The 23,223-nt window shown below is 46.5% G+C and overlaps 1 long non-coding RNA gene across 1 annotated transcript in view; it reads right to left on the bottom strand.

Moving 5' to 3' along the window:
- The window catches only part of LOC138294116 (uncharacterized), a 237,243-nt gene that overhangs the window by 188,987 nt on the left and 25,033 nt on the right, over positions 1-23,223 (bottom strand). The window contains exon 2 of the long non-coding RNA XR_011203199.1: positions 12,205-12,289. This is a non-coding gene — a long non-coding RNA (uncharacterized lncRNA). The remainder of the gene's footprint in view (positions 1-12,204; positions 12,290-23,223) is intronic.

Genomic DNA, 23,223 nt, shown 5'->3' with positions numbered 1-23,223 from the left:
AGCAAATAGTCATAGAACAGTGAAAACAATAGGAAATGCTATAGAATTCAATGGGAGAAAATAGGTCTAGGGGCAACACAAACCATATACTAAGAAAGTGGAATGCGAATCACTAATTCCTCCCCAGACAATTGTAGTGCGTACAGAATCGCTCGGAGCTTAAGAATACAGTAAAGGTAAGTAAATTACCCCAGAGCAGAGAAAAGAAGAAATAAAGTATTGCAAGTTTCCTAAGGTCACACTACACCTCGTGATTGGTATTTTGCAGTAACGAACCAAGTCTGCAAACAACAACTGCTGGATTCCTGGACCTGAAGACCTGCGAAAGAAAGGGACCAAGTTCAGAATTTGAAAGAAGTTCCAGGAAGGGCAGGAGCCCCTGCCAACTCAGAAGAGGGTGCAAAAGACGAGTCATTGGTTGGACAAAGACTGCAGGCATGCACCCTAGGAAGATGCCAGTGGGTTCCTGCATGCTGCAAAGGATGTCTCATGAAGTGAAGATGGATGCAGACGTGATTTTGTGTTGGAAGTCGCCAACAAGCCTTGGTTACGACAAAAGTGCGTTTTGTGTCAAAATGGTCCTGGCTGGACCCAGGAGGGACCTGGGGGCTTCAACTCTGTGTGAGGAGGAAGAGGGGGCTCTTAGCACTCTAGAGGGCCCTCAGAATGCCAGGCAGTATCCACAGGAGTCCCAGGACACGGGGACAAAGGAGGTACAAAACGCTTTTGGTGCAACACAAAGGAAGGTCCCACGCCGCCAGAGAACAACTCAGCGAGTTAGCCGTCACAGGATGGAGTGCTGGGGACCTGGGCCAGGCACTACACAAAGGGATTTTGAAAATAGTGCACAGAGGCCTCAGGAGGTGAAGACGACGCAGTGCACAGGGGTACCGTCGCTCTCAGGGAAGGCAAGGTCTTACCTCCTCCAAATTGCATCAGCAGGACTTCAGGACAGTCGGTCGATGGGGTCCACCCTCAGTGTCCTTAGGAGCACACTCGTCGCTGGGAGAGGAGTCCAAGGGTACCGGTCGTCGTGTTAGACTCCGTCACCCCACAGGAGATTTCCTCGGTCCTTCTGATGCAGGATGAAGACAGGGGGTCCTCAGAGCGTGCACACAGTGGAAACTGTTGCAGTTGCTGGCTGGAGCTGAAGTTGCAGAGGAAACGTATCCCTTGTGGATACTGTTTTGCTGTTACAGTGGTTCCTGCCGCCAGCTGCACTTGATCCAAGGTCAGAGGATGAAGTAGTAGTTGCAGAGGATTCCTGAAGGAAAAGTGGCACCAGAATCTGAAGAGAACACACAGGAGAGACCCTAATTAGCCCTGAGAGGGGGACTTGCTATCTTATCAGGTAAGGACCTATCAGGAGGGGTCTCTGATGTCACCTGCTGGCACTGACCACCCAGAGCCCTCCAGAGTGCCCCCACACCATGCAAAGCCAGATGGCTCAAGTCTGGGACACACTGGAGGAGCTCTGGGCACCACCCCTAGGGTGGTGATGGACAGGGGAGTGGTTACTCCCCTTTCCTTTGCCAAGTTACACACCAGAGCAGGGGACAAGGGGTCTCTGTGCTGGTGTAGACTGGCTTATGCAAGGAGGGCACCAACTGTGCCCTTCAAAGCATTTCCAGAGGCTGGGGGAGGCTACCACTCCCCAGCCTGTAACACCTATTTCCAAAGGCAGAGGGTGTAACAACCTGCTCTCTGAGGCAATGCTTTGTTCTGCCTTCCTGGGACTGGGCTGCCCAGAACCCTGTCTGTGAGGCGGCAGCAGCTGCCACCAGGAAAAATGGAAGTGGCTCCCCAATACCAGATTTGGAATGGGGGTGGGGGGGGACAGTTCCATGATCTTAGACATGGTACATGGCCATATTCGGAGTTACCATTGTGAAGCTACATATAGGTATTGACCTATATGTAGTGCCCGCCTGTAATGGCGTCCCCGCACTCACAAAGTTGCGGAAAATGGCCCTGAACTAGGTGGGGGCACCTTTGCTAGTGGAAGGGTGCTCTCACACTTAGTAACTTTGCACCTAACCTTCAGCAAGTGAAGGTTAGACATATAGGTGACTTATAAGTTAATAAAAGTGCGGTTAAAATGATTGTGAAATAACGTGTTCGTTATTTCACGCATGCTGCAATGGCAGGCCTGTGCAAGGGTTTGTCGGAGCTCCCTATGTGTGGCAAAAGAAATGCTCCAGCCCATATGGATCTCCTGGAACCACAATGTCCTGGGTACCTAGGTACCATATACTAGGGACTTATAATGGGGGTCCAGAGTGCCAACTGAAATTGGTAAATGAATTCACTAGCCTACTGTGACAAATGTAAAAGCAGAGAGAGCATAAACACTGAGGTTCTGATTAGCAGAGCCTCAGTGACACAGTCAAGCACTATACAGACACACACATTGGGCCATCAACTATGAGCACTGGGATCCTGACCAGCAGGATCCCAGTGAGACAGGCAAAAACATACTGACATACAGGTAAAAATGGGGGTAACATGCCAAGGAAGATGGTACTTTTCTACACAACCTGCCTCAAACGAGAGACAATAAGGCTAACCTTGCCCAGACGAATCTTCATGGTCTAAGTGGAAATATCTGGAGAGTCCATCTTCATTGGAGCAGGTACTCCCAGGTCTATGTTCCACTGTATAGTCCATTCCCTGTAGAGAACTGGACCACCTCAACAATTTAGGGTTTTCACCTGTCATTTGTTTAAGCCATAATAGAGGTTTGTGGTCTGTCTGAACAATGAAGTGAGTCCCAAACAAGTAGGGTCTCAGCTTCTTCAGTGCCCGGACCACAGCAAAGGGCTCCCTCTCAAATACAGACCAACGTTTTTCTCTAGGGGTCAACCTCCTGCTAATAAAAGCAACATGTTGATCCTGGCCCTCTGAGTTCAGTTGTGATAGTACAGACCCTACCCCTAATTCAGAAGCATCTGTTTACTCCAATAAATTCATTGTTTCAGTTTGGGCTCTTTAAGACGGGTGCAAAGCACATTGCCTGCTTAAGCTCCTCAAAAGCTTTCTGACAGCTAGCTGTCCACAATACCTATTTAGGCATTTTTTTTTACTGGTGAGTTCATTAAGAGGTGCTGCTATGGAGCCATAGTTCTTAATGAACCTCCTGTAGTACCCAGTGAGACCTAAGAAGGCTCTGACCTGGGTCAGAGTAGTAGGGGGAGCCCAGTCCATAATGGTCGGACTCTTCCCCGATAGTGGTGCAATCTGTTCTCCACCAACCAGATGGCTCAGATAAACCACTTTCCCCTGCCCTATCTGGCACTTTGAAGCCTTGATAGTTAGGCCTGCCTTTTGCAGGGCCTCCAAAACTTTTCAGAGGTGGACCAGGTGATCCTCCCAGGTGGAGCTAAAGACAGCAATACTGTCCAAATATGCTGCACTAAAAGCTTCCAAACCTTGGAGGACGGTATTCACCAGCCTCTGAAAAGTGGCAGGTGCATTTTTCAATCCAAAAGGCATTACTGTGAATTGGTAATGCCCTCCTATGGTAGAAAATGCAGTTTTTGCTTTAGCATCTTCTGACATCTTGATGTGCCAATACCCTGCAGTCAAGTCAAAAGTGCTTATATACTTGGCAGAAGCCAGTGTATCTATTAGCTCATCTGCCCTGGGTATAGGGTGAGCATCTGTTTTGGTTAGTTTATTGAGACCCCTATAGTCCACACAAAACCACATTTATCTCTTTCCTTCTTTGCTATGCGGTTTGGGGACAAGCACCACTGGGCTAGCCCAGGGGCTATCAGAAGGCTCAATAACTCCAAGGTCTAACATTTCCTAAACTTCAGCTTTTATGCAATCTCTGACATGGTCAGGTTGCCTGTAAATTGTACTTTTGACAGGTAAACTGTCTCCAGTGTCAATTGTATGTTCACACCAAGTAGCTGTACCAGGTGTGAGTGAGAAGAGTTCAGACAACTGATCAAGGAGATTTTTACAGTGTTCCTTCTGGTCAGCAGTAAGGCAGTCTGCCTGAACCACTCCCTCCACTCGGCCATCAGCTTCAGTGGTGGAGAAGAAATCCGGGAGAGGGTCACTCTTCTTCCTGTCCCTCATCTGTAGCCAGAAGCAGGGATAAGTCAGCCCTGTCATAGTAAGGCTTTAGGCGATTGACATGAAGCACCCTAAGGGGGCTTTTGGCAGTGCCCAGGTCCACCAGTTAGGTGACCTCACCTTTCTTTTATACAATTAGATGGTGTAGGAAAGTACCATCGTCCTTGGCAGGTTACACCAATCTTTCCTAGTATGTCAGTATGTTTTTGCCTGTCTCACTGGGATCCTGCTGGTCACACAGAGGGCACAGAGGGTAGACATCATCAACAGACTGTCCTGAGGTCCTGCTGATGCAATTTGGAGGAGGTAAGACCTTGCCTTCCCTGAGAGCAACGGTACCCCGTGTACTGCGTCTTCTCCTCCTGAGGCCTCTGTGCACTCTTTGCAAAATTCCATCATGCACATCCTGGCCCATGTCCCCAGCACTCCATCCTGCGACGCTCCACTCACTGAGTTGTTCTCCGGTGGGGTGGGACCTTCTTTAGTTGTGCTGCATCAACCGCATTTTGCACCTCCTTTGTCCCCGGATCCTGTGACTCCTGGGGATGCTGGCTGGCATCCTGAGGGCTCTCTAAAGTGCTGAGAGCCCCCTCTTCCTCCTCACACAGAGTTGAGGTTCCCAGGTCCCTCCTGGGTCCATCTAGCGCCATTTTGATGCAAAACACACTTTTGTTGTAGCCAAGGCTTGCTGGTGACTTCCAACACGAAATCTCATCTGTAACCATCTTCAAGGGACATCTTTTGCATCATGCAGGAACCCGCTGGCATCTTCCTAGGGTGCATTTCTGTAGTCTTCGTCCAACCAGGGACTCTTCTTTTGAACCCTCCTCTGGGTTGGCAGGGGCTCCTGTCCTTCCTGGAACTTTGTTCGACTTCTGGACTTGGTCCCCTTCCTTTGCAGGTCTTCAGGTCCATGAATCCAGCTGTTGTTCTTTGCAGACTTGGTTGGCTGCTGCAAAATCCTAATCACGAGGTGTAGTGTGTCCTAAGGAAACTTGCAGTACTTTACTCCTGCTTTTCTGGGCTCGGGGTGGGGTAATTTACTTACCTTTACTGTATTCTTACTCTCCCAGAGATTCCGCACACACTACACTTGTCTAGGGGGAAATTTGTGATTCGTATTCCACTTCCTTAGTATATGGTTTGTGTTGCCCCTAGACCCATTTTCTCTCATTGCATTCTATAGTGTTTCCTATTGTCTGCATTGTTCTATGACTATTTACTTGTCTAATTGCTGTATCTAGTGTATATATTGTCTATAATACTTACCTCCAGAAGGAGTATTGTCTCTAAGATATTTTTGGTACTGTGTCACTTAAATAAATACCTATATTTTTGGTAACAGAGTATTGTCTTTACTTGTGTATAAGTACTGTGTAACTACAAGTGGTCCTGAAAGAGCTGTGCATGTCTCCTAGTTCAGCCTAAGCTGCTCTGCTATAGCTACCTCTATCAGCCTAAGCTGCTAGAACACTACTACTTCACTAATAAGGGATAACTGGACCTGGTATAAGGTGTAAGTACCCAAGGTACCCACTACAAACCAGGCCAGCCTCCTACATTGGGGGTGCAGTGGTGGGATAAGTACTTGCAATTGCTTTACCACTTTGTTACCTGTGCTTTTCACAAGAAAAGCTTGCTGGAATACTTGGAGCATATATAATATATACACCGAGAAACAAAGTCTTCAAAAGTTGTCTTTTCTCGGAAGTTAGCTCTGCTATTCTACTAACTTTTTACTCACTTTCCTAAACTTTTTTCTTTCAATATGTCTTCCATAGATGCTACCCCTAGAGTTGTGAAAACAACATATGAAAATCTTAACTTTAAAAGTTTGAGGGGTCTCTGTACTGAAAAAAGTTTAGGGGTTGGGAAGAACCCCAATAAGGAGTTCCTCTTAAATCTTCTCCCCAAAGATGACCAGGTACTCAGCACTGGTCCAGATCAGACATAGGAAGAAGTTGAGCCTTCCTGGTTGGAGTCATACTCTGAGGAGCAGAATGACAATCCTGGGGAGGGTCCTTCCACAGATCTATCTGTCAATAAGCCCACTAGTGTAACCAGTAGTGGTGAAGGTTCACCCACAAGTACAGCTCCCTTCACTCTTGGCCTTGTAAATTAAAATGTCTTATTTATGTATTTTGGTTTGGAGTGTAGGGGATGTATGTTGTGTGGAGTAAAAATTAGTGGTTTGTATTTTAATTATTACTTGTGGAATTGTGCAGCGTGGAATTGTGTGGTACAGAGTGTATTTGTGTAGTGGAATTACGTGGCATGGTGAATGTATATGGGTGAGAGATGCATAGAATAGGAAGAAAGCAAGATAAAGAGAGATAGATAGCTTATTTAGGAGCTAGTGCAAGCTTCCCTCATACAGAAGGTACAATGCAAGCTTCTCTCGCGGAGAAGGTACAATGCAAGCTTCTCTCACAGAGAAGGTACAATGCAAGCTTCTCTCACAGAGAAGGTACAATGCAAGCTTCTCTCACAGAGAAGGTACAATGCAAGCTTCTCTCACAGAGAAGGTACAATGCAAGCTTCTCTCACAGAGAAGGTACAATGCAAGCTTCCTCACAGAGAAGGTACAATGCAAGCTTCCTCACAGAGAAGGTACAATGCAAGCTTCTCTCACAGAGAAGGGAGAAGGTACAATGCAAGCTTCTCTCACAGAGAAGGTACAATGCAAGCTTCCTCACAGAGAAGGTACAATGCAAGCTTCCCTCACAGAGAAGGTACAATGCAAGCTTCCCTCACAGAGAAGGTACAACGCAAGCTTCCCTCACAGAGAAGGTACAACGCAAGCTTCCCTCACAGAGAAGGTACAACGCAAGCTTCCCTCACAGAGAAGGTACAACGCAAGCTTCCCTCACAGAGAAGGTACAACGCAAGCTTCCCTCACAGAGAAGGTACAACGCAAGCTTCCCTCACAGAGAAGGTACAACGCAAGCTTCCCTCACAGAGAAGGTACAACGCAAGCTTCCCTCACAGAGAAGGTACAACGCAAGCTTCCCTCACAGAGAAGGTACAACGCAAGCTTATCTCATCCAGAAATTACAATTCAAGCTTCCCTCACACAGAAGGTACACTGCAAGATTCCCTCACAGAAGGAACAATGCAAGCTTCCCTCATACAGAAGGTATAATGCACGCTTTCCTCACAGATACACCACAGACGCAGTGCAAGCTTCCCTCACACACGCAGCAGCGCAAGCTTTCCCCACACACAGCAGATACAGCAGCAGTAGTGCAAGCTTCCCTCACATACAGCACAGCAGAAGTAAAAGTGTCCCTCAAACACAGCAGATACAGCACAAGTAGCAGCAGTACAAGCGTAACTCCACACAAATACAGCACATCAGCAATGCATGCTTCCCTCCCACACAGAGCAGATACAGCACAAGTAGCAGCAGTACAAGCGTAACCCCACACAAATACAGCACATCAGCAATGCATGCTTCCCTCACACACAGAGCAGATACAGCTCAAGAAGCAGTGCAAGCTTCCCTCACACACAGCATATATACAGCACAGCAGCAGTGCAAGCTTCCCTCTCAGAGAATGTACAATGCAAGCTTCCCTTACACAAGGAACATATACAATGTAGGCAGCAGCGCAAATTTCCCTCACACACACACACAGCAGATATAAATGAAAAAAAGATGCTTTGATTTTAAAATTAGAAGGCAATGTGTCAGTAATAGATTTTCCAACTCGCACTTTGCTTTTCACACAGACCGTGAACAAAAGCTGAGCTGGAAACCTATCCACAGAGTGGGGGTTCTCCAGCTCCTTTGTGAAGGCGCTGCACAGATCCAATCCATTATGGCGTCTGATGCAACCACCCATGTGCTTGGGGTATGCAAGGCTGCCTCGAAAGTGTTTGTGTTTTATGGCAGTGGGTAGGAATAGGTGTTAAGACAGTGACTGCTAAAATCCCATCCTCCTCGTTGCCCCCATCTGTATAAAGCTGCTTAGGCAGTGACTGACTGCAGCCTTTCACTAGGGCCTGCTCCTGCATGGCAGCCCATCCTCTCTCACACAGTGGCATCTTTTTAAAGGTTGGCAGGTCTGTATCCAATTGAAATGATGGTGAGGAAGCTATCCCCTAGGGATGGGTCTAAATCAAGAAAAAGGAGGAAGATCATCAACAATCGCACTGAACTGAAATAGACATTAAAACCACTCGATTATGAGCAAGTGGCTGACAAATCCCACAATGTATTGCAGTGTAGCCAATAGATCTTGGACAGCAGACAATTAAAACGGCAATATAAAAAAAAAAATACAGCAAAGAGGCTGATTCCGTGCTTAATTTGAGCCAGTGGTTTCCGGTGGAGGGCATCAGCACTTATTTTTGAGCGCCAGCACTTATTTTTCTGCCGCAAGAATTTACTGCGAGCAAAAGACACATATGGAAAAGACGGAAGAAGAGAAAAACGAAAAAGCGTCACAAATAGAGGAAGCAGAAAGCTGCAGGAGTGAGCTGAAGGGGCTTTAAATAGATTGATGAGGCCCAAGATGGCTTCAGGATTATGCTGCCACAGTATTCTGTGCTCGCACATTTAATTGTAGCAGCCGCGTGTTTCAGAGGAGTGCTTTGGGCACCCAAACATTTGTATTTACTAATTAGGCACTGGGCTGAATAGGCATGGGAATGTGCAGTGTCTTTTAAAGAGCAGGATCCAATGTTAAAATAAATGGGGGTGGGCTGCTTTTACAAATAATAATATTAATAACAAAACGTTGTGTTTTGCATATCATTTCAGAATGTACATCTGGCATCTTTTAGCCCAGTAATTAAAAGATGGTACCATTACCCTAGGTTACCTAGGAGAGACCGGACCCATTTATCCAAAACCATAGAGGGAAACATGAAGTTAGACACTTTTTTATACTACTGCCTTCTCGATATCTTGGATTCTACCAAAAGGGTGCCTCAAAATAAATTTGATGTTGCTATATTTGCAGGTCTGAAATGTGCTTTTACATCATGCTTAATACCGACAAGGAGCTGCCTGATGCTGAAAGATAAGGGGGTGGGGGAAGGTCCTCAGTATCGGGAAGCGAGAGAAGGGACAGACACCTAGCGTTCTGCCACAGGAGTGGCCTGACCTGCCCCCTCCTGCTAACACAGCTTTCTATGAAGCCTTTGAAGGAAGGGGGAGCATGAGGGGCCAGGCTGCGGCGTGGGGTTACACAGCATTGCCTTCCTAGGGAAGTAAGTGAAATGGAACGAGGTAAATGTTTGCTAATAATGGGGTCAGTGATTAACTATTCTAAAAACATATACCCATTCTGACCTATTTGGCTAAGAACATGGCAAATACTGAAATGAACATGCATTTTTTTTCAGCCCAGGTAGGCACAAGATAGTAAAGACATTATATAGCAAAAAAATCTGCACCCCAACTAGGTTTGGAAAAATGCGTTATACAACTAAAAAGCAGATGACAACGCAATCCACAACATACCCCTATCCAACTGAACCAAAACCACAGGAAATCAACACAACTGCAGCACAGGGCTCACTGCCCACACCCGTGTTCTGGCTAGGCAGCAAGTCACAAGATGGAAGCAACCGTAAACGCACAGGAAAAGAAAACACGTTTCTGGAACTACACTGAAAAAGTCTAAAACCAAAAACTAACTCTGTTTAACAAGGGTGGTAACAATGCTAGAGGGAACACTGAGAATCTGATGCAGTGGGACAAGGGGACCCACTCTACGACCCAAATTCAATCAATAATTACAAGTCAGAAGAGGTGCTAAGAATAGGAATATCAAAGCCAGAAAATAATGAGCTTATGAACAAACGATTACAAGGACTCACCAGTTGTAAAGAAATAAAAACGCAGCGCAATCTCACTATGTAAAATGCAGCGTGATCACGCGGAGTGGAAAATAATATGATAAAGTAGTCCGGACACCAGGCTGATAACATCGAGCCTCGTATGTTTTTAGTAGTTTACCGGTGCTGTGTAGGTAGGCTAAACACCAGAAAAGGCATGACATGTGCATGCCTTTCACAAATGAAAGCAAGCGGATTTTAAAGGGTAAGCCCACGAACCAATGTAAGTGACTGATGTGACATGGGCGTGGTTTGAAGCCCAAAGAGAGATTACAGAATGGACGGAGCGCTTTGCGCTCGCCCATAAAAAGCATGATCCCTGGACCAGAAGCTACCTTTCTGCCAAATTTGGTGTACTTCCGTCCAGTGGTTTGCGCTCCAGGCGTGTCTAAAGACTATGAGAACTATCATGGGAAACACCGTTTTTTGGACCCCATCCTTTTTCTTGGCCTCTGCTTGACAAATCACTCCAAAACTTTTCATGCGCAACAGGAGTCTAGAGTGCACTTTAAAAAAAAAAAAATTTGAGTATTTCGTGAAGATTCGTCAAACAGTGCAAAAGATATAGGCAAGTCAAAAAACATTTTCCTAAGAAAACCAAATCCTAACTATAACTACCCCCCCCAGCAAAAAAAAAACAGGAAAGAATCCAACAACAGATGATGGGGGTGGTCACAGATGAACTTACCTGTGAATTATAATGTGTGCATACAGCAACTCTCTACCGTGTAATTAATTTTCTATGTTTTCATATGTTTTAAATGGGAACGTTTTCTAGTTTTATTTTATTCATTGTTTTTAGTTAGGTATATACCTGATTTATGATATTTACTGCGAAAAACTTTGCATTCTTGCACGATTTTATAATATGGTACGAATTTTTAGAGGGAGAATGTTTTATATTCAAGGACTTTTACATACAGTCTAATGTTTTATATTTGAGGACATTTATATATAGCCTGTTTTTTGTAAAATCGTGAACTTGATGTGCTTTTATGGTATTTGTTTCTACCGAAATAAAGCTAACTAACTATAACTACCCACTGGTGTGTGTGTGTGTATATATTTTCACTGAAGAAATTGAAGGTTAAAGTAACGTCAGTGACAACATTCACATTTTGAACATAGAAATTCATCAGTTATAGTTATCAAAGCTTAAACATGCACTGCTTATGACCCCACATACTATATCACTCATAACATCTTTATTGATGTCATCATTAATGTAATAGATCATATCTCAGATTTCATCACTGATGACATTACTGATGTGGCATTTTCAAAATTGTGGCTTTAAATCCGAATTTATCATTAAAGTCAATTTCTCAGACACATAACATGAACTGCTTACATGTTTCCAATCAAAAGTTAGCACTTAGAAAAATGTAATAAAGCAACACAATGTTATTCTATAGGTAAGGTAGGCCTCACAGCAGTGAAATATGAAATTTAGAAGTTTCTTACTGCAAGGACATGTAAGTACATGTCCAACCTTTCAATTACAATGCACCCAGCCCTATGGGCTATCTAGTACGTACCTTAGGGGGTGACATATGCAATAAAAGAGGAGGCTTGGTAAGGGGGTTATACTACCAAGTCCACTTGTCAGCCTAAATCTCCATTCAGGCTGCAAGGGCAGGCCTGGAACATGTTTTAAGGGACTACTTAAGTGGGTGGCACAATAAGTGCTGCAGGTCCACTAGTAGCATTTACAGACCCTGAGTATAGGGTATATTACTCTACAAGGGACCTATAAGTAAATTAAACATGCCAATTTGATGTAAGCCAATTTTACTTTGTTTAGGGGAAAGAGCACATTAGAACTAGTTAGCAGCAGTGAAGTGCACAGAGTCCTAAGGCCAACAAAATCAAATGTCAGCAAAAAGTGGAGGGCAAAGGAAGAGTTTGGGGTAAGACCACTCTAAGACTCACAGGTCTAACATTAAGCTTGCTGCCACTACCGACCTCCTCCCAGCCCTGTTATCTGAATCCAGGCCCCTGTTCTCTCCCTCCCTGCACGACACGGCCCAATGGGCTACCATTGCCTCTCCCACTTGTCATATGTATTAACTTGCTGTCTTTAAGCAGGGAACCTAGGTCACACCCAATGCAAGAAACTGGGGTCACAGGGAGTGTCCGCTGTACAGGAAACATCCCTTGAACACAGCTCTGAAGGGACCACTGAACTTATAGGAAGAAGCGGCCATGTTGGGCATGGCTGCTACTGAAGCTGCGCCCATCTTCTGGAAATTGCTTGCTGTTACTGGAACTCACTTGAGAAGGATCCTTGCTCTGGTCGCCACCTACTGCACCACAGAGATTTTCTGGCTTCCACAGCAAATCACAGATCTCCGGACACCTTCAAAGAAAGAACAACAGGATGATTAGAGATACAAAGGATAATTTTGCAAAAGGAGGTAACATCCTTGCGTAGAAAGCAGAGCAGTGCATGTTATCTATCTAGATTTGAATCACAGTCTGGGAACTCATGAACCTGAAAGATAGGGAGACATTACTGAGCAGAACTTACCAATTTACATTGAGAAATAACCAGTGCCTTTTTGGGGGGAAGATAGCATCTGTTTTAGAGGTTGGGTCTAGGCTCGCTCTTCTCCAGCCAGATCAGTAGGTTTTGAGAAGGGAACAATCCTCAAATCTTACTGGCACTGCTACTTTCATTTAATCCTCTGGCAACCGCAAACTTGGACTTACCCTGCTGTTGATGTTGGAGAAGTTTTAAATGAGGGCACAGCGGTTGCCATTCAAGTCTGGTGAGGAACTCTAGGCTTCTCTGCAACCCTGCTAACTCAAAGCGCATACTGGCTTCGTCTGTGTTTGTGTGGTGCCGGGCAGCTCATGGTGATGAAGGGAGTGCCGAAAGTAATGCTGCTCATGAAGTCCAAGACTTATCCAGCAGAAGGAGGAAGCCAAGCAAGGAACGGGGAGAGAGCAGCATCTAGATTCTCTGCTTCTCCGACGGCCCAGGACTGCAAACAGGACCTGTGAGGGCATGGAGGCAAAGCCAAGAAAGTTGGCATCAAAAGTAAAGGCAGCGGCACAGCGGGGTCGACACTTAATATGTGACAGCAGCTCTGGATAAGTGCGATATACAGAACAGCGCTAGCACTCTCCCTCTTGGCCCACAGCACCATATCAGAGTTTTTGTCTGTTGCTCCACTGGTCCCTGCAAATTTGGACGCTTCACTTCTCCAGTAACTCAGTCATTGGGACAAATGGATCGAGCTGGCAGTCTGGGTTTGAAAGGATTCAGGAGCCCTCGGGATCTTGTGGTGCCTGATTCTGCTGTACTTTCTATGTCAGGTCTCACTCTGCATGAGGTGGGCCCCTGTGGTGTACCTTGTGACGATCCTAGTGACCTGTTTTAACTAAAACTGGAGGCTCGGGGTGGGCATAGCCACTTCGCAGGATAATGGGTCAGATGCTGCAGATTTTGAGACTCAGGAGGCTGGGGCCGGGAAGAAGGTCAGTCTGTTTCTGGCTGAAAAGGGAATGGAGGTAGGGTCTGGGCTACCCTCCGGCTCTCTTGGGACATACACTTGCAGTGATAATGTTATGCCCTGTTCTGTACTACAGCAGGCTACCCGATGGGCCCTACACCCAGGCCTTTCTAAGATTCATGTATCTGCTGCTGAAGCAGAGCCTGTGAAAGCTCAACAAATGTCCCCTGGTCCAGAATTTGTGTTTGCAAGTGGAATTACTGGTTCTACAGGGGAAGCAAAGGAACATAAGTTGACAGATGAATCCCAGGACTTGGGGGATCGTTTCTTTTCTCTTATCAGTAGTTCCAATATGTCTAGCTCAATGGGATCAGAGTAGGAAGAGGGTTCACTCTACTGTAGCTCAAGTGGCGTACCAGAAGGTCATGACACAGTGATTAAGCATCCATCACAGCCCAGGAACAGAAATAGGAAGTCTTCGGCCTTATAGCTGGCTAGAGCAATGAGAAGGTGACACTCGACCCCAGCCTTAAAATGGGATTACTTTGCAACCTGTCAAGTGTGTACAGAGCTGGGGGAGCCCAACGGAACAGTAAGATCAAGATCTTCTTCCTCTCTGATTTAAGGATCTTAATGCTGGGCAAGCCAGAGCAGAGGAGCCATCAATAAAAGTGATTTTTGACTCCATAAAACAGCATCAAGAAACCTGATTAGATTGCCATAAGGCAAGAGTGGCAATCAAAAAGCTCCAGGGGTTTATGAGGAAAAGTTCTAAGATGTGCAGAGATTGGAGAGAGATTAGCCTCTGTAGAAAGTCAGACTGAGGTACTGGAGACAGAGATTGGGGCTTTGAAATCACAATCTGTGAGGTTTGAGTCCCACGTTGTGGCTATGCAGTGGAAGCTTGAAGACTTTGAAAATGAACAGTGGTGCAACAACCATTGTTTTCTTGGGGTTGAGGAGGGGGTTGAAGGCAATGACACTAGGATGTTTATGGGGAAGCTGCTTAAAGGGCTTTCCTAGCATTGTCAAACTGGGACCTAGAAATTCATAGTGCTCATTGCTTTCCCCTAATGCTAAAGAAAGGGTGCTCTTACACTGAGGATAATCCAAAGCAGCCTAGAGCAATTATTGTATATTTCGGGAACTTCTTGCATTGACAGTTGGTGTTGACAAAAGCAAGACCAGATTCTAAATGCAATTTTGGTGGTCACTACTTTTTTCTCACCCAGATCTTTTGTCATGCAACAGTTGAAAGAAGATGGCAGCTAAGACAGTCGGTTAAGCTTTTTCAGGAAATGGGTGCAGAGGCTTACCTGTTGAGCGTGCCTAGTCTAAAGATTTTCGAGAAAGCACCCACGTTTTTTCACAGGTCAAGACCAAGGAGTACCTGACAAAGTTGTCAGGAAGGCTATGATCCTCTCGAAATATCTTTCTTGGTGTCTTTTGTGTATATGGTTTGCTCTGGGATTGATTTTGGTTGCTGTGACATAGTGTTATTTTTACTTGTATTATAACTCTCTTCTGTAAAGTAATGCTTTCTTTTGGCTGGTGAGAGGATAGAACTTGGGTGCCACTATTCACATCACAGGGTTGGTGGGTGGTGGTCTGGCTGCCCTAGGTAATAGTGTGAGGGTAGGACAGTGGGCTGGAGGCAGGGCTAGACAGGTGGGTGCTCGGGGGGGATAAATGGGGTGGGGTCAGGTGGAGGGGGCATTGCACAAGAGGAGGTGAGAAATCAGAAAAGATCTCAAGGAGGTTTCTCTATGTGGCTGGAAGTTGTGGTTGATATACTTGGAAATTAGATTATGATGGTGTCATCAAGGCTGACCAGCTGGTGTGTAGGAGGCTTGCCTGGCTTGTAGTGGGTACCAGAGGTACTTACACCTTGTGCCAGGTCCAGTTATCCCTTATTAGTGTAGAAGAGGTGTTTCTAGCAGCTTAGGCTGATAGAAGGTAGCTATGGCAATGCAGCTTAGGCTGAACTAGGAGACATGCAAAGCTCCTACTATACCACTGGTGTCATATGCACAATATCATAAGAAAACACAATACACATAAGTACTAAAAATAAAGGTACTTTATTTTTATGACAATATGCCAAAAGTATCTCAGTGAGTACCCTCAGTATGAGGATAAGATATATACACAAGATATATGTACACAAACCAAACTTAGGTAAGTAATAGCAAGAAAAGTAATGCAAGCAGTGTAGAATTACAGTAGATTGCAATAGGAGCACATAAGTATAGGGGCAACACAAACCATATACTCTAGAAGTGGAATGCGAACCACGAATGGACCCCAAACCTATGTGAGCTTGTAGAGGGTCGCTGGGACTGTAAGAAACAGTGAGGGTTAGAAAAATTGCCCACCCCAAGACCCTGAAAGGTAGGTGTAAAGTGCACCTACTACCCCCAGAGAGCACAGAATTCGTGATAGGGGGATTCTGCAGGAAGAACAAACACCAGCAATGCAACAACAGTGGATTTCCGGACCGGAGTACCTGTAAGACAAGGGGACCAAGTCCAAGAGTCACGACAGTGTCGAGAGTGGGCAGGAGCCCAGGAAATGCCAGCTGAGGGTGAAGGAAGCTACCACCTGTTGGAAGAAGCTTGGAGTTCTGCAAGAAAGAAGAGGATTAGGAACTTCTCCTTTGGAGGATGGATGTCCCAAGTCGCGATGAAGCTTGCAGAGGTGTTCCCACACAGAAAGACCACAAACAAGCCTTGCTAGCTGCAAGGGTCGCGGTAGAGGTTTTTGGGTGCTGCTGTGGCCCAGGAGGAACCAGGATGTCGCCACTTGGATGAGGAGACAGAGGGGGCGCCCAGCAACTCAGGGAGCCCTCACAGAAGCAGGCAGCACCCACAGAAGTACATGAACAGGCACTTGGAAGAAAAGTGAACCAGAGTCCACCTGAAGTCACAAAAGGGAGTCCCACGACGCCGGAGGACAACTCAGAAGGTTGTGCACTGCAGGAAGGAGTGTCGGGGACCCAGGCTTGGCTGTGCACAGAGGAAATCCTGGAAGAGTGCACAGGAGCCGGAGTAGCTGCAAATCACGCGGTACCCAGCAATGCAGTCTAGCGTGGGGAGGCAAGGACTTACCTCCACACCAAACTTGGACTGAAGAGTCACTGGACTGTGGGAGTCACTTGGACAGAGCTGCTGAGTTCCAGGGACCACGCTAGTCGTGCTGAGAGGGGACCCAGAGGACCAGTGATGCAGTCTTTTGGTGCCTGCGGTTGCAGGGGGAAGATTCCATCGACCCACAGGAGATTTCTTCAGAGCTCCTGGTGCAGAGAGGAGGCAGGGTACCCCCAGAGCATGCACCACCTGGAAACAGTCGAGAAAGCCGGCAGGATGAAGCAATACAAGGTTGCTAGTAGTCGTCTTGCTACTTTGTTGCGGTTTTGCAGGGGTCCTGAGCAGTCAGCGGTCGATCCTTTGGTAGAAGGTGAAGAGGGAGATGCAGAGGAACTCTGGTGAGCTCTTGTATTCGTTATCTGTAGAATTCCCCAAAGCAGAGACCCTAAATAGCCAGAAAAGGAGGTTTGGCTACCAAGGAAGGAGGATTGGTTACCAAGAGAGGAAAGAGCCTATCAGAAGAAGCCTCTGACGTCACCTGCTGGCACTGGCCACTCAGAGCAGTCCAGTGTGCCACAAAGTGACAATTCCATGATCTTAGACATGTTACATGGCCATGTTCGGAGATACCATTGTGACGCTGTACATAGGTAGTGACCTATGCGAAGTGCACGCGAGTAATGGTGTCCCCACACTCACAAAGTCCGAGGAAATTGCCCTGAACGCTGTGGGGGCACCTTGGCTAGTGCCAGGGTGCCCACACACTAAGTAACTTTGCATCCAACCTTCACCAGGTGAAGGTTAGACATTTAGGTGACTTATAAGTTACTTAAGTGCAGTGGTAAATGGCTGTGAAATAACGTGGACGTTATTTCACGCAGGCTGCACTGGCAGGCCTGTGTAAGAATCGTCAGAGCTACCTATGGGTGGCAAAAGAAATGCTGCAGCCCTAGGGATCTCCTGAAACCCCAATGCCCTGGGTACCTCAGTACCATATAATAGGGAATCATATGGGTGTACCAGTATGCCAATGTGAATTGGTAAATTTAGTCACTAGCCTGTTAGTGACAAATTTGGAAAGCAGAGAGCGCATCACTACTGAGGTTCTGGTTAGCAGAGCCTCAGTGAGACAGTTAGGCATCACAGAGGGAACACATACAGGGCACATACGTATGGGCACTGGGGCCCTGCCTGGCAGGGTCCCAGTGACACATAGACTAAAACAACATATATACAGTGAAATATGGGGGTAACATGCCAGGCAAGATGGTACTTTCCTACAGGGTGGCTATATTGTTCCGGGGTAACTATCAGAGTGAGCTGATCATCCGACTATAAATTTGACAGGACGACGATTTCCGAATGACTAACTGTGGGACAAGCATTTACTCTTGCTTCAGTCTACGGTCCTAATCTGGATGATCCCACTAGGTATAATTGTCTAAATAATGAATTTGCCTTACGGTCAACTCCTCTCATATTATGTGGGGATATGAATATTAGTCTGTCAGGGGGCATCTGGAGACTAAACATGGTACCAGTAATTTCAATGTTAGGAATTATGATGGCCTGAAGCCTTGTGCGTTTAGGGCCCTTTGCCACCTTATGCATAAGCATGGTCTAGTGGATCTCTGGTATAAATGCAAACCCTCTGATCCTGGTTATACTTTTTTCGTGACCCAGCATAAAAAACATGCCCGCCTGGATTATTTTTTCGCATCCCGCAGTTTAAGACAAGAGACCTGTATCAAGAAATATCCAAGGGTTTAGTCAGGTCATAATCCTCAAATTATGGAGATTATTGGTTCCTGGAGGAGCAGGGTCTTGGCTCACCTGGACTTTTGACAGAGGTTTACTCTCTCAAAATTATAATAAATCATATGATGGAGTGGCTCTTGGAATTCTTGCAGTACAACCAAGGAAGTGCCTCCTCCGGGGTAGTCTGGGATGAAACTAAGGCTGGAATTTGAGGGGAAACTATTAGTTTTAGCTTGAGGTATCTGAAGAATGAGAGAATGTCTGGGAAAGCTTGTGGGGGATTTTGAGAAGGTTGAAGCCCTACTTATTGAAGGCACTGCTCGGAGGGACAACTGTTGAATAATTACACTCTGACACGACCAGGGTCTTAGAAGAACCTATGGCCCTGGTCTTGTTAGATGCTGAAAAAGCTTTTGACCAGGTAGCCTGAAGTTACTTATTAGCTCTGATGAAGTGGTTTGGATTTGGGGCAAGTGCATTCTGCATTCCAAGCGGTGTACCAGAACCCTACTGTGGGAGGGTGGCCTGGTTTGTAGTGGGTACCTTGGGTACTTACACCTTATATCAGGTCCAGTTATCCCTTATTAGTGAAGTAGTAGTTTTCTAGCAGCTTAGGCTGATAGAGGTAGCTATAGCAGAGCAGTTCAGGCTGAACTAGGAGACATGCAAAGCTCATGCAACACCATTATACTTACACAGTACTCATACACAAGTAAGGACAATACTCAGTGTTACCAAAAATAAAGTTAGTTTATTTGGGCGACACAAGGCCAAAAATATCTTCGAGGCAATACCACTTCTGAAGGTATTATACACAATCTATACACTAGACACCAAAATAAGGTAAGTAATTAGACATAGGATAGTGCAAACAATAGGAAATGCTATAGAATGCAATGGGAGAAAATAGGTCTCTGGGCAACACAAACCATATACTAAAAAAGTGGAATGTGAATCACAAATTCCCCCCTAGACAAGTGTAGTGTGTGCAAAATCGCTGGGAGAGTAAGAATACAGTAAATGTAAGTAAATTACCCCACCCAAGAGCCCAGAAAAGCAGGAGTAAAGTACTGCAAGTTTCCTTAGGACACACTACACCTTGTGAATGGGATTATTGCAAGAACCAACCAAGTTTGCAATGAACAAACAGTGTATTCCTGGACCTGAAGACCTGCAAAGGAAGGAGACCAAGTCCAGAAGTCAAACGAAGTTCCAGGAAGTACAGGAGCCCCGCCAACCCGGAAGAGGGTGCAAAAGAGTCCCCAGTTGGCCAAAGACTGTGGAAATGCACCCTAGGAAGATGCCAGCGGGTTCCTGCATGATGCAAAGGATGTCCCACGTCTTGAAGTTGGATGCAGGTGAGCTTGACTCCTCCAACAAGACTTGGTTCTGGCAAAGTTGTGTGTTTGCATCAGCTAGGCGCTATCTGGACCCAGGGGAGACCTGGGGGCCTCAACTCTGTGTGAGGAGGAAGAGGGGGGTCTCAGCACTTCAGAGAGCCCTCAGAGCACCATATAGCACCCACGGGATTCCCAGGACATGGGGACAAAGGTGGTGCAAAATGCAGTTGGTGCAGCACTACACAGGAAGGTCCCACGCCGCCGGAGAACAATTCAGGGTCGCAGGTCAAAGTGCTGGGGACCTGGGCCAGGCTGTGCTTGAAGGAATTTTGCAAATAGTGCACCGAGGCCTCAGGAGGCGAAGATGACAGAGCACAGGAGTACTGTCGTTCTAGGGGAAGGCAAGGTCTTACCTCCTCCAAATTGCGACAGCAGGACCTCAGGACAGTCTGTGTCAATAGGGTCCACCCTCTGTGTTCCAAGGAGCACGCTTGTTGCTATGAGAGGAGTCCAAGAGAACCAGTCGTCAACTTAGAAGGTGCCTGCATGAGCAGAGGAATGACTCCTTCACCCCACGGGAGATTTCTTCGGTCCTTCTGATGCGGGATGAAGACAGGGAGACCAAGTCCAGAAGTCGAAAGAAGTTCCAGGAAGGACAGGAGCTCCTGCCAACCCAGAAGAGGGTGCAAAAGAAGAGTCCTTGGTTAGTAGACTGCAGAAATGCACCCTAGGAAGATGCCAGGGGGTTTCTGCATGATGCAAAAGATGTCACAAGGTGTGAAGATTGTTGCAGACAAGATTTCGTGTTGGAAGGCACCAATAAGCCTTTGATAAGGAAAAAGTAAGTTTTTCATCAAAATGGCGCCGCATGGACCCTGGGGAGACCTGGGGGCCTCAACTCTGTGTGAGGAGCAAGAGGGGGCTCTCAGCACTAGAGAGCCCTAAGGAAGCCAGTCAGCACCCCCCAGAAGCCACAGGATCTGGGTTCAAATGAGGTGCAAAATGCAGTTGATGCAGCACAACAAAATATGGTCCCACCCGGCCGGAGAACAACTCAGTGAGTTGAGCGTCGCAGGGTGGAGTGCTGGGGACCTGGGCCAGGTTGTGTCCAAGGAAATGTTGCAAAGAGTGCACAGAGGCCTCAGGAGGCAAAGAAGACAATACACAGGGGTACCGTCATTCTCAGGGAAGGCAAGGTCTTAACTCCTCCAAATTGCATCAGCAGGACCTCAGGACAGTCTATGTCGATGATCTCCACCCTCTGTGTCGTTAGGAGCACGCTTGTTGCTGTGAGATGAGTCTCAGGGTACCGGTCGCCGCCTTGGAAGGTGCCTGCTTGGAGCAGGGGATTGACTCCGTCACTCCATGGGGGATTTCTTCGGTCCTTCTGGTGCAGGATGAAGAGAGGGAGTCCCCAGAGAATGCACAACATGGAAACTGTTGCAGTTGCTGACTTGGAGCTGAGGTTGCTGAAGAGAAGTGTCTCTTGAAGACACTTTGTTGCAGTTACAGCATTTCTTGGAGCAGGCTGCGGTTGATCCAAGGTCAGAAGAGTGTCTGAAGTTGTTGCAGAGGATTCCTGAAGGAAACCTGCAAGCAGAATCTGAAGAGAACCCAAGGTAGAGTCCCTAAATAGCCCTGAGAGGGGGATTGGTTACCTTATCAGGTATGGACCTATCAGGAGGGGTCTCTGACGTCACGTGCTGGCACTGGCTACTCAGAGCCCTCTAGAGTGCCCCCACACCTTGCAAAGCAAGATGGGTGAAGTCTGGGACACACTGGACAAGCTCTGAGCACCACCCCTGGGGTGGTGATGGACAGGGGAATGGTCACTCCCCTTTCCTTTGTCCAGTTTCCTGCCAGAGCAGGGGAGAAGGGGTCCCTGAAGCAGTGTAGACTGGGTTATGCAAGGGGGAAACCATCTGTGCCCTTCAAAGCATTTTCAGAGGCTGTGGGAGGCTACCCCCCCAGACTGTGACACCTATTTCTAAAGGGAGAGGGTGTAACACCCTGTTCTCAGAGGCAGTGCTTTGTTCTGCCTTCCTGGGACTGGGCTGCTAGACCCCAGGAGGGCAGAACCCTGTCTGTGAGGTGGCAGCAGGTGTAGCTGCAGTGCAAGCCTCAGAGAGCTGGTTTGACAGTACTGGGGGGTCCATGGAGGAGCTCCCAGGATGCATGGAATTGGCTCACCAATACCAGATTTGGAATGGGGGGACAATTCCATGATCTTAGACATGTTACATGACCATATTTGGAGTTATCATTGTGAAGCTACCTATAGGTATTGACCTATATGTAGAGCATGCATGTAATGTTGTCCCCACACTCACAAAGTCCTGGGAAATGGCCCTGAACTATGTGGGAGTAACTAAGGAGGGGAAGCCCTGTAACTCCAATGTATATGGGCTAAAAATGCTGATATGAGCTAGGGTATACAGGCAAGATAAATATATGAAATGCCATCTGTCAAGAGCGAGGAAATAAATTACTCACTTGAAGACATTTATTGTCTCGTTTATTTTCAAATGCTTTTAGTCTGTTCTTTAGGGGCTTTTCTCTTCAGCAATCTTACGATTATAAATAAGTTTGAACAACAATTTGTGAGAAGACTCTTGAAAATAGTGGTCCATAATAGTGTTATGGAACCGTGCTACACATATCACACAATAATCCTCTCACAAAAGTTGTTGTTTATTTCCTCGCTTTTGACAGACGGCATTTCATATATTTATCTCGCATGAATACCCTAGCTCATATCATCCTGAACTATGTGGGGCACCTTTGCTAGCGCAAGGGTGCCCTCACACTTAGTAACTGCACCGAACCTTCAGCAAGTGAACGTTAGAAATATAAATGACTTATAAGTTACTGAAGTGCAGTGAAAATGGCATGTTACATGGCCACATTCGGAGTTACCATTGTGACGCTACATATAGGTAGTGACCTATATGTAGTGCACGTGTGTAATGGTGTCCCCGAACTCACAAAGTTTGGGGAATTTGCCCTGAACAATGTGGGTGCACCTTGGCTAGTGCCAGGGTGCCCACACACACTAAGTAACTTTGCACCTAACCTTCACCAAGTGATGGTTAGACATATAGGTGACTTATAAGTTACTTATGTGCAGTGAAAAATGGCTCTGAAATAACGTGGATGTTATTTCACTCAGGCTGCAGTGGCAGTCCTGTGTAAGAATTGTCTGAGCTCCCTATGGGTGGCAAAACAAATGCTGCAGCCCATGTGGATCTCCAGGAACCCCAATGCCCTGGGTACTTAGGTACCATATACTAGGACTTATAAGGGGGTCCAGTGTGCCAATTGAAATTGGTAAATGAAGTCACTAGCCTATAGTGAAAAATGTAAAAGCAGAGAGAGCATAAGCACTGAGGTTCTGATTAGCAGAGCCTCAGTGAAGCAGTCAAGCACTATACGGACAAATGCATTACGCCATCGACTAGGAGTACTGGGGTCCTGACCAACAGGATCCCAGCGAGACCGGCAAAAACATACTGACATACAGGTAAAAATGGGGGTAACATGCCAAGAAAGATGGTACTTTCCTACAACTACAGCTCGGCTTCTGATAATAGGGGAAGAATCAGGGCTCATTAGGATTGCAAGTGGAACACTGCAGGGTTGTCCATGCTCCCC

This window comes from Pleurodeles waltl, chromosome 4_2 (assembly GCF_031143425.1).
Source record: "Pleurodeles waltl isolate 20211129_DDA chromosome 4_2, aPleWal1.hap1.20221129, whole genome shotgun sequence".
Lineage (NCBI taxonomy): Eukaryota > Metazoa > Chordata > Amphibia > Caudata > Salamandridae > Pleurodeles > Pleurodeles waltl.
This window is presented reverse-complemented; position numbering and strand designations above follow the sequence as displayed.